Source organism: Canis lupus, chromosome 3 (assembly GCF_011100685.1).
Source record: "Canis lupus familiaris isolate Mischka breed German Shepherd chromosome 3, alternate assembly UU_Cfam_GSD_1.0, whole genome shotgun sequence".
In the NCBI taxonomy this organism is placed as follows: domain Eukaryota; kingdom Metazoa; phylum Chordata; class Mammalia; order Carnivora; family Canidae; genus Canis; species Canis lupus.
In genome coordinates this window covers 48764626-48775735 of record NC_049224.1, presented here as the reverse complement: position 1 = coordinate 48775735, position 11110 = coordinate 48764626, and the positions used below count along the sequence as shown (strand labels likewise).

The following is an 11110-nucleotide window of genomic DNA, read 5'->3' as shown; positions in this document are numbered from 1 at the left end:
ATGGCAGACACACAACAAAAGTGCTATCAATAAGAGACAGTCACTACTGATCATAGTTCTCTTTTCCCCTGAGCTCAGAATCAGCCTCAAAATCTTTCCAACATAGTCCCCCGGTATTTCACTGAGAATTAGTTGTGTTTGTTACGTGAAATGAAAGACTTATGCCATCCTAATATATTGATTTAGCTGGTGAGTTTAAATTTTTAGCACAGCATCCACCAAAATTTTATTTTGATTACCACCTCGATTGCTTATTACATTGAGTTCAAGAACCCCTGAGTACTTGCTGCCTAGTTAACTTTTCAACAAACATTCACATTGAATTTTCCATTTGTTTTCCCATTTGTGTAAGTGACAGTCTTCAGACATTTTCTTTTTTTTTCTTTTTTTTTTTAATTTATTTTTTATTGGTGTTCAACATTTTCAATCATTATTAGTTTTATTTCCAATGTAAGGATTCCTCCTTCCCCCAAATAATATAGAGTGCTCAGGATTAAATTGCATTCATCTCTGAGGCCTGGAATGGTATTGGAGTTAAGGTTGGTTTTGACTGATTAAAAGTTCACCAACATTCAGAATCTTAATGATATTCTTTCTTTGAATTGTTTTATGACATGCATACATTCTAAGATGTTCTAGATTTTTCATTCTCCTCACTGAAATACCTGTCACTGAGATAACATCATCTAATTGCTGAAATCCCCCTTTATTGAATAAAAGGTAAGAAGCAAGAAATTCTAGAAAATCTAGTCACAGTTCAGACAATCCCGTGTGAAGGCCTGGAGAGCTATCAAAGCAACAGAGAAGAGTAACACATTAATGTGAGCCTGACATTATAGATATCTTTCCCATCGAGGCATTTGCTAATTCTAAAGCAGCTTAGAGCCAAGAGACTAAAAAGCAGGGTATAAAGTGGCATCTAAGAGACTGAAAGTGTAGGCAGAGATTTTGGTAACTTCATAGAGCTTGGAAGACTGATGTTAAAATAGAAGGATATGTGGTAAACACCCCAGACTTCCAGTTTGAAACATAGCAGGAATAAAACCTAGGAGTAAATGTAAGCTAGAAATAGACCATCTTCCATAAAAACTGACACTGTTGTTCAAACCGCTCAATCCCAAACTGGATTAAAGAGATTTGACCCAATTTTAATAGGCTGCTGTAAAGAAAAAATAAACCCTCTATGGAGGAAGATGTCAGAGATTCATATGATCTTGATAATTTTCTGCACATAATATTTGACCTTGAATAAAAAAAGTGACTGAACATGCTAGGAATTAGAAACGGTCATTAAAAATCAAAAGAGAAGACAGAATAAATGACAAGCTGGAAGATTTCATTAGTGTTTTTTTTAAGAGACTAATGAAATTCTCAAACTGAAAACGTAAAAACTAAAGGCTAATTAGTTGAGTTAAGCAGTAAATTAGACACAGCAGAAAGGGGGATTAGTGAACTAGAAGATAGGTCAACAGAAAATATTCAGACTTGGGGTGGCTCAGACTGAGCTCAGCTCAGACAGAGCTGGTGGCTCAGTGGTTAAGTGCCCAACTCCTGATTTCAGCTCAGGTTATGATCTCAGGGTCATGAGATCAAGTGCCACATCAGGCTCCTGGCTGGATGTAGAGCCTGCTTAAGATTCTTTCTCTCCATCTCCCTCTGCCCCTCCACCCTCTTCTTCTCTATAAAAATAAAAAAAAAAAAATATTAAGGAAAATATTCAGACTAAATAATGGAGACAAAAAAGCATCAAGGTACATAAAAGATTTTATTAGATATACAGGTTACATTAATAAGATTTAATATTTGGGGCAGCCCTGGTGGCTGAGCAGTTTAGCGCCTGCCTTTGGCCCCGGGCCTGATCCTGGAGACCTGGGATTGAATCCCAAGTCAGGCTCCCTGCATGGAGCTTGCTTCTCCCTCTGCCTGTGTCTCTGCCTCTCTCTCTCTCTCTCTCTTGCTCTGTGTCTCTCATGAATAAATAAATAAAACCTTAAAAAAAGATTTAATATTTGGATAATTGGTGCACAAGAAAAAAAATAGGAAAGCATAGGACAGAAGCTACATTTGAAAAGATGGTATACTGAGAAAAAAACCATAAAACTGAGGAAAAGCATCAAATCAAAGACTCAAAAAGTTATTTGGCCCTTAAGTAGAGTTTAAAACAAAACAAAACAAAACTTCCCACAAAGAAAAAATAAAAATAAAAAAATAAAAATAATTTAAAAAAAAACTTCCCACAAAGAAAATTCCAAGACAAGCTGGCTCCCAGACCAGATAGACTAGATTATCTTCAATGATAATCCTAGTCCTAAGATTCTGACTATAAATAATAGCTGCATTTTTTCTTATGCATCACAGAGTAGAGAAAAGCTGTTTCTCCTGTGCCTTGCCTGATTTTTGATCCACAAAATTAGGAAATTAATAAAATATTTTTTATTTACACACACACACACACAACCTTCTGAAGAAAGCGACAAGGCTGGATGTATTCACTGATAAATATTTCTAAATATTAAAGAAAAGATCACAACACTCTTCAACATAATTTTTCAGAGGATAGAGTGAACACTAATTAATAATTATAATTAATTAATTAATATTATGAGACCAGTATAACCTTGAGTCCCAAAACTGACAGACATTCTAAGAAATAAAAATTATAGGTAAATTTCTCTTATCAATATAGGTAAATAATATTAAATACCAAACTGAAATCAAGAATATAGGAAAAGATAATATATTAGGACTAGTTTTAAGCTTATTCCAAGAATTTAAGGTTGGTTTTAAAACTCAGAAGTCAATTCATTATTGATAATTTTTCCCACTAACATAATAAAGGAGAAAAATAAAATAATTATGTCAATAACTGTAGAAAACTATTTTGACAAAATTTAACCCTGATTTATAATTTAAAAACAATATAGCAGACTATGTATAAAAAGGAACCTCCCTAAACTGATAAAAAGAATGTCTACAAAATACCAATAGCAAACATCATATTTAATGACCTACTATTGCAATTTTTACCAGAGACTAGAAGTAAAACAATGACTGTTCTCTCTCCATTCCTGTTCGATCTTGTATAAGAGGTTGTGACCATTCAATTTATTATTAAATAAAATGCATATAGACACACATACATTATTAAAGTAAATGTACATGGATTAAAATGGAATATAAATAGAGCTGTTATTCACAGACAACATGATTGTATACACAGAAAAATTTAAAATCTACAAACTTAAAATTAGCAAGTGAATATAGCAAATTTTTTGGGTACAAGGTTAATATCAAAAATAAATTTGAATCCCATATACCAGCAACAATTTAAGAAATGAATTAAACAAATAATACCATGTAGAAGAACATCCAAAACAATTCAAATATCCAAAACCAAACTAATAGGCAAGATTTCTATAGTATAGAAAGAACATTATTAAAATAACATTAATAAAAATTAAGAATTGGAAGGATGTATTCTGTTTCATGGATTAGAAGAGTCACTGATGTAAATTTATCAAATTTTTCCATGTTGACCTAAATTCCAGCAGGCTTGTGCATGTGTGTGTGTGTGTGTGTGTAGAAATGAACAATCTGAATTTTGAAATTTGTGTGGAAATGTAGTGATCCTTAAGTAGCCAGATAAACTTGAAATATTTCTGATTAGATATTAAAACTTACTGTAAAGGCATTGTAATTAAGTTATTAATTAGTATGAGTATAGACAATTGGATCAAGAATAAGAGTGCAGAGATAGACTCTTGCACTGAAGTACTTGATTTTTGACAGAATGAAAAGAGGATGCTCAAAAGAGAATGCCAGATCAGCTGAAATTTTATATGAACAGCAACAACAAAAATAACAAAGGAAACAAAAACTCGAGCCATACCCTAACCCACATACAAAACTCAATTCTAAATGAACTATAGAAGAAATAGGAGAATATTTTCAGGACTATTTAGTTTGGCAAAGATTTCTTAAATGGGAAAATATAAGCACTACCTGTTAAGGGAAAAATAGATACATTGGACACTATTGAAAGAATGGAATTATAAATCACAGATATGGAGAATATATTTTAATTCATATTACCAGCAAAAAGACTTCTATTCAGAATTTAGAGAGAATATACGAATAAGGAAAAGATCACTAGAAGCAATAGAAAATAGGGGGACCCTGGCTCAGTCGTTGAGTGTCTGCCTTTGGCTCAAGTCATGATCCTGGGGTCATGAGATGGAGTCCTGCGTCAGGCTTCCTGCGGAGAGGAAGGGCTTCCTGCTTCTCCCTCTGCCTGTGTCTCTCATGAATAAATAAATAAAATCTTTTTTTTTAAAAAGAAATAATAGAAAACAAAAAAATCAATAAAAAATGAGCAAAGGATTTGAACAGGCATCTTAAAAAACATAAAAACTGGGGCATTTGGGTGGCGTAGTCCGCTGAGTGTCTGACTCTTGGTTTCGGCTCAGCTCATGATCTCAGGATCATGAGATCAAGTCACACATCAGACTCCAGGCTGAATGTGAAGCCTGTTTGAGATTATCCCTCTGCCTCTGGCCCTCCTTTCCTCTCTCATTCACTCAATCTCTCTCTCTAAAAAATCATTAAAAAAGTATAAAAAAAACACTAGGAAAATGCAAATAAAAGCCACAGTAAGATACTACCTACACATTCAGAAGAATGGGTAAAAGGATTAACCATACCAAATATTGGTCAGTTGTGGAGAAACTCGATTCCTCATACATCCCCAGTGAGAGTATAAATTAGTGCAACCACTTTGGAAAACTATTTGGTATTCCACAAAAGCTGAATACACTTGCAGCCCATGATCCAGTAGTTCCATTCTTACGAATACATGTGCCGAGAAGAAATGTACACATAGGTTGACTAACACGACATGTTCAAGAATACTCCCAGCAGCCTTGTTTATAATGGGCCCCAAATTAAGAACAACCCAAATGTCCCTCAGTAGTAGAATGAATAAATAAATGGAATATTTTAGAGCAGTGAGATGAATGAGTTCCTTCTTCATACAAAATGTGAGTAAAACAAAGATAACAAAAGAACTGCATGATTTCATTTATAGAAAGTTCAAAAACAGACAAAGCTAATCTGTGGTGTCTATATATCAGGAGAGGGGTAATTTTGACAGAAGAGTACCATGGTAACTGGACATGCAGTGGCCAACCGTCCTGATTTCCCTGGGGCTGAGCAACCTCGACACAGGATTTTCAGTGTTAAAACAGAGTTAATTCCAAGCAAACTGGGATGGCCAGTCACCCTAACCAGCAGGGTTCCGAGAGGTGCCTCTGTTGGGCTGATGAGGCTCTCTTTGGACATCTGGGTGGTAGTTACATGGCAATCACTGTGTGATAAACTCTCTGGCTAAACATTTATGATTTGTCATCCTCCTTTTCAAAAAGATTTTATTATCTATCTATCTATCTATCTATCTATCTATCTATTTATTTATTTGAGAGATTGTGCACACAAGCCAGGTGGAGGGGCAGAGGGAGAGAGAGAAGCAGACTCCCTGCTGAGCAGGGAGCTCCATGCAGGGCTCTATCCCAGGACCTGGAGATTATGACCTGAGCCAAAGGCATTTGCCTAACTGACTGAGCCATCCAGGCATCCTTCTTCTCTTTTTTCATTTATAATTCATTAATACATTTATTAAGGAGTTTAACCTATTGATAAATGTAGAATGATGAAGGGATATGCAGAAAATGAATTATCCCCAAGTTATTTACTGATTAATGTGTGCTTTTCCTGCTGATTGGAAAAGCATCATGCTGATACTTACTTACTCACTATATATTTGATTGGTGCCTACCACTAGGTAGGCACCATTCCAGGGGCTGGGAATAGAAAGCTGAACAATGCTCCTATTCCCAGGGGACTTCCACTCAGGTGGCAGGGACAGGCGATTAACAAGCCCTGGATTATGTAACATACTATTAGGTAAGATAGGTGTAACAACAACAACAAAATTTAAAAGGGTCAATGTAGAGATTGACCAGGACTAAAATTTAGGAAAGTGTGGTCTGAGGAGGCAGTTCTATGTAAGTGACATTCAGTGAAGAGACTTGAATGAAGAAACAAGCTAATATCTTGGGGGGAAAGAAGAGAATTCCAAATAAAGGGAGCAATGAGTATCAATCCCTCCCTTTTGAGCACTTATTACAAATAAAACTATTATTTAAAGTCTGCTTTCCCACCACTCACTGGTGGCTCCATTAGGGCAGGGACCACACCTGACTTATTACTCACCATTTTTTCCCACTATCATGTGTGGTATGTACACTTCCTCAGTGTGTATTTGTAGAATGATTAAATTACAGAACCATCTTTTTACAGATCCTTCGGTTTGTTCCTGGGCTATCACTTCTGTCTCGGGAATCTGTTTATTTGTGCCTCAGTTCCACACTGGCTTAAATCCTGACTTTTGAGTTTGTCTTAGCATGTGGTAGTACAGTCGCAGGAGGCGTGAGTCAAGCAGTGGGCTATGTACCGAGAGACAACTCTAAGTAAAAATAGACAGATGGTGTCATTGTTCTCATGAGGGTCAAATCCTGGTAGGATCATGGAGGGAGAAAGGCATTAATTTCACAGGAGAACCTGGCAGTGTTTTCTAGGTCTGAGGGGTAGATGCTTAAAGGCGGGAAATGAGTAGAATATCTTATCAGGATAGGGAAGCAGGTTTGCAGATCAGTCATCGACAAAGCTGCAAAACGAGGCTCAGTTTTTTTATTCGAGGTGAGCTTCTTGGGAGGCCTTTGGAGGTTCTAAAAAGGGCGTGCTATTTCCAGTCCCCAAACCAAGTGGTGAGTGTTAGTATCTGTGAAACGGAGCCCAGAATAAATTCCTGCTGAGATTGTATGACTGGTGTGGTGTGCGGTGTGATCCGTTCATCCGATCCTCCCGAAGTAGCAACACAAACAGCTCAAGCTGTTCCCGTGCCCTTGCTTTGAACCACTGCAGGCCTGGGGCCCAAGGGTTAAGTGTGGATTTAAAACATTAAACAGCCATCTGAGAATGTTCCAGGCAATAACCTGGTTGTGGCCCTTGGCGGGGGCTCGCTTCTCCACTGCCCCAGTTGGGGATAGTGTTGCAGGCTGCCCCAGATTTCGGAGGGTGAGATGGCCAAAGGTAAAAACGTCACTGTCACCGGCCAGGTGAGGATGCCAGGGCAGATTTAGAAACCTTGTCAACCCCATGTGCGGAAGAGCCAACGAGGCATGTATTTTAATCTTTGCACCTCGGTCGCAAACATTTCCAATATTTTGTGTTTCTGTTGTGCTCTCTCACCATGAGCTTCCGCCCCATTAGGTGAGACCGGGCTGTCTTTTACTTTCTATTTCATATTTTGGTGTAAAGTTTGATTTGATGGCATTTTCACAACCCAAATCATGCCTGATAGGATCTTCATAGGCCATTTAAGTAAATGGAGCTGTTTTACAATGTAAATTATTACCCAGTTTTGCATGTCTGCATTTTAAAAGCTGAGCTTTTGTAAAGCAAGATAGAAGTGCAATGAGGCCTCACCTCCCTGGTTTTTGCAGGCAAGCATGGATGCCCCACCTGGGGGAGGGAGCAGCTCCTGCAATGTATCAGCTGAAATCTCAGGAAGATGGGCAAAGAGTATGGCTGGTTTCTGTGTTCATCAGCGTACTATGATCCTGATTGGACTCATTATCAGAGTCTGATTGTCCTCTCCATCCATATGTGTTCGGAGTCTCATCTCGCAGGGAGAAGGGATTTCTCCCAGGGCCTTATGGATGAAAAGCATCCTTGGCCCTTCCTGGATTCTTATCTTTACTCCTGGGAACAGTAATACTTCTGTGGGAGAATGTGTTGAGTATTAAGTACCTGGAGGGCTTCGAGCCAGCAGACAGCACTCCCAGAGCACCGTACAGTCCCAGGCTTCCTGACCAGAGCCTGTTGCTGAACTTGCTCTTGTCAGACACCAGGCTGTGACCTTTCAGGGAGCAAGGAATCCTGTGTATTTCCATTTGGATGATGCCTGTTGAAGTGAACACATTGGACGTGTGAGATTCGGCTGGGGGACAATGAAATGAGCTAGTCTGCCCTGCCTCCTACATATGGACACTGGGCTTCTATTAGCACATGATGTTTACAGTGATGTTTGTAAAGTAATCTCTATCCACAACATGGAGCTCGAACTCATGACCCCAAGATCAAGACTTGTTCCATGCCCTACTGCCTGAGCCAGCCAGGTGCCCCTATATTGATTTTTTTTAAACTACTGCATCACATGATTTGCAAATATGACACAAAAGATTACTTTAGACCTTCATTTTCAAGTGGAATGCCTTGAGAAGAGATCTTCTGTTCTCCCTGTCCTCCATCTACCTTTTTAAAAATTAGGAGTTTCTAGTTTATATGGGTACACAGAGCACATATTTGTCTCCTTTCATTCTCAAGAGCCAACAAAAAAAAAAAAAAGAGCCAACTAAAATTGGAGAGAAGTATAAAAAAAAAGTTAAATGACTAACAGTAAAGCAATAGATTGGGGAGGCAAGGAATTAAGAACATGGCCAATGAGAAATTTCTAATACTTTCAAGAGGCCAAAGCCAATTGGAGCATTTGATACACAGAACGAGGAGAAAGCAGGAGTCAGAATTAAATCATACCAATCATAGATTTAATCTTTGGTGATTGGGAGAGAGGGAATCTGGGACCCTGCCCCCATCTAAGGAGCAGCAGTGGAGATCCCAGATCTTTATCTTGACAAAGCAGAGCCCTGGACAAACCTGATTTAGCTTTGATTTCCTATCAGGTCCTTTCCTTATTAATTTGTTTATCCAACACTTAAACTGACTCCTGATAAGTGTCAGGCAATGGAAGCAGCAGATCCAAAGATGAGTAAGATATAATGTGCATCTTTGAGGAACAACAGGGACTAATGGGAGAAGCAGATATATAAGCACATAATTACAGTGCTGTATGAGAAGTACTATACTGAAGTGCTACAGAATCACGGAGGATGGACACTCCATTCTTGCTGGGCAAGAAATGAGACTAGAAATATTTTTTAAAGGAGCTAATGTTTGATGTGAGCCCTGAAGGAGTCTAGGATTTCTCAGGCAGAGAACAGAAGAACATACTAGTGTTTAGAAGAAATAATAGGCCCCAAATGGAGTCACTTTTGCTAAGCCTCCCCAAAACTTAATACATACTCTCCCTGCAGTTTCAGCCTCTCCAAGGAGTGAAATTTTAAACCAATCAGTCTGGAATTTCCTGATCAGCACTAAGTGAGGTAATTTGCAGGATAAGACTCCCTGCCCTTCCCCCTAAGGGTCCCCTTCCCCTTCTTCTCCTCCAAAACCCATTTCTGCCTATACAATCTCTCCATTTTGTAGAGCTCCACGGAGCTCCCTTCTAAAGGATGCTGCCCCCATTTAAAAAAAGAAAAAAAGAAAAAAAGTCAGGCTCTACCTCTTTCCTGAGGACCAGTGCAATCATAGCTTTTATCAGAATAAACTGGAAATACCCAAGAACTCATAACTCAACAGATATATCACCAGTATCGTTCATCAAACGAAGATCTATGTGGGTCAAGAGCTCTTATTGAGATTTAAAAACTCTCTTAGAGATGCAGTGCCATTTGCTTTAATCTTATAATCAATATTAACTACTCAGAATGATATTTGAAATAAAATTTGTTCATGTGTGCATGGAGAGAGGTTATCTCTCATAGAAGACTCAAGCATTCATGAAGTAGAGCATTTGAGATAATCATATCACAGCTATCACATTTAAGTGTATACCCCAAGCTAGGCAATCTCAAGTGTTTTTCTCCTTTTCTTCTTCCAAATTTCTATCCTAAAGGGTATTATTGTACAAATTTTACATAGAAGGAAACTACTAAAGATAAGAGAGGTTAAGGACAAGTCCAAATTCAACTCAGCCAGTGATAGGATCAGGATTTAGACCAAATCTGCTGCTTTTACCTATGACTGGGGCATACATTCTTCTAGAAAGGCAACATTCTTCTAGAAAGGGCCAAATAGCAAATACTTTAGGTTATGCAGGCCAGTCTCTGGTCTGAGTCCTCAACCTTAACAATGGAATGGGAAAACAGCCAGATAATAAATAAGCCAGTGATCATGACTATGTGCCAACAAAGCTTCACTTATGGACTCTGAAATATGAATTCTCATATGTCACAAATATTCTTATTTTTATTTTTTTTATTTTTTATTTTTTATTTTTTATTTATTTATGATAGTCACACAGAGAGAGAGAGAGGCAGAGACACAGGCAGAGGGAGAAGCAGGCTCCATGCACCGGGAGCCCGACGTGGGATTCGATCCCGGGTCTCCAGGATCGCGCCCTGGGCCAAAGGCAGGCGCCAAACAGCTGCGCCACCCAGGGATCCCTCTTATTTTTATTTTTAACCATTAAAAATGCAGCAACCGTTTTTAGCTGAAAGCTCTACATATATGTACTTACTCTTATTATATATATAAAGTAATATAAGATACATATAATATATCTATCTTATGACCTTCCTATTGAACTATGCAAGTTCATTTGAGTGCTACTTTAGACCGATCTATCACTGATGCAGTTTTGCTTGTATGTGAAGGTAAACTACTTCAATTTTTATTTCTGTTTAATGGGTTCTCGTTTTTCATATGTTTTACTAACAGAGAAGTCATATATGATTGTCACTTTCATCATAATTATTATTTGAAATTAGGTATTTCCATGTGGAGATAAATGATTTCTTGCTCTTCCTTCATCTCTCATTTTATTAACAGCTTTGATGTTAACAATTAGCCAAACTCTGATTCTTGATAAAATTTCATAAAGAATGATTGTTTTAGCATTAAAAAAAAAAAGGCCAGAAACTGGCAGTGGGTTGGATTTGACTCTTGGGCTATAGTTTGCCAACTACAGACACACTTCACTATACCTCCCCCAACTTTGGAGGCAAGAGGAACGTTAAGGGTGCCTGGGAAGCAAGTTTGAGAAAAGGTAGAGAAGATCTGGAAAAAAATTTTGTGTCCCTTGAAGTCTAGCCCAGGAATGAGGGGCACTGGTACCAGAAGAACTTTATCTCTCTGTTAAATCTGATGGTCTGTT

At 38.0% G+C, this 11110-nt stretch overlaps 1 long non-coding RNA gene across 1 annotated transcript in view; it reads left to right on the top strand.

Moving 5' to 3' along the window:
- The first annotated feature begins 622 nt into the window (after nucleotides 1-622).
- The window catches only part of LOC111095210, a 42207-nt gene continuing 31719 nt past the window's right edge, over nucleotides 623-11110 (top strand). The window contains exon 1 of the long non-coding RNA XR_005357027.1: nucleotides 623-720. This is a non-coding gene — a long non-coding RNA (uncharacterized LOC111095210). The remainder of the gene's footprint in view (nucleotides 721-11110) is intronic.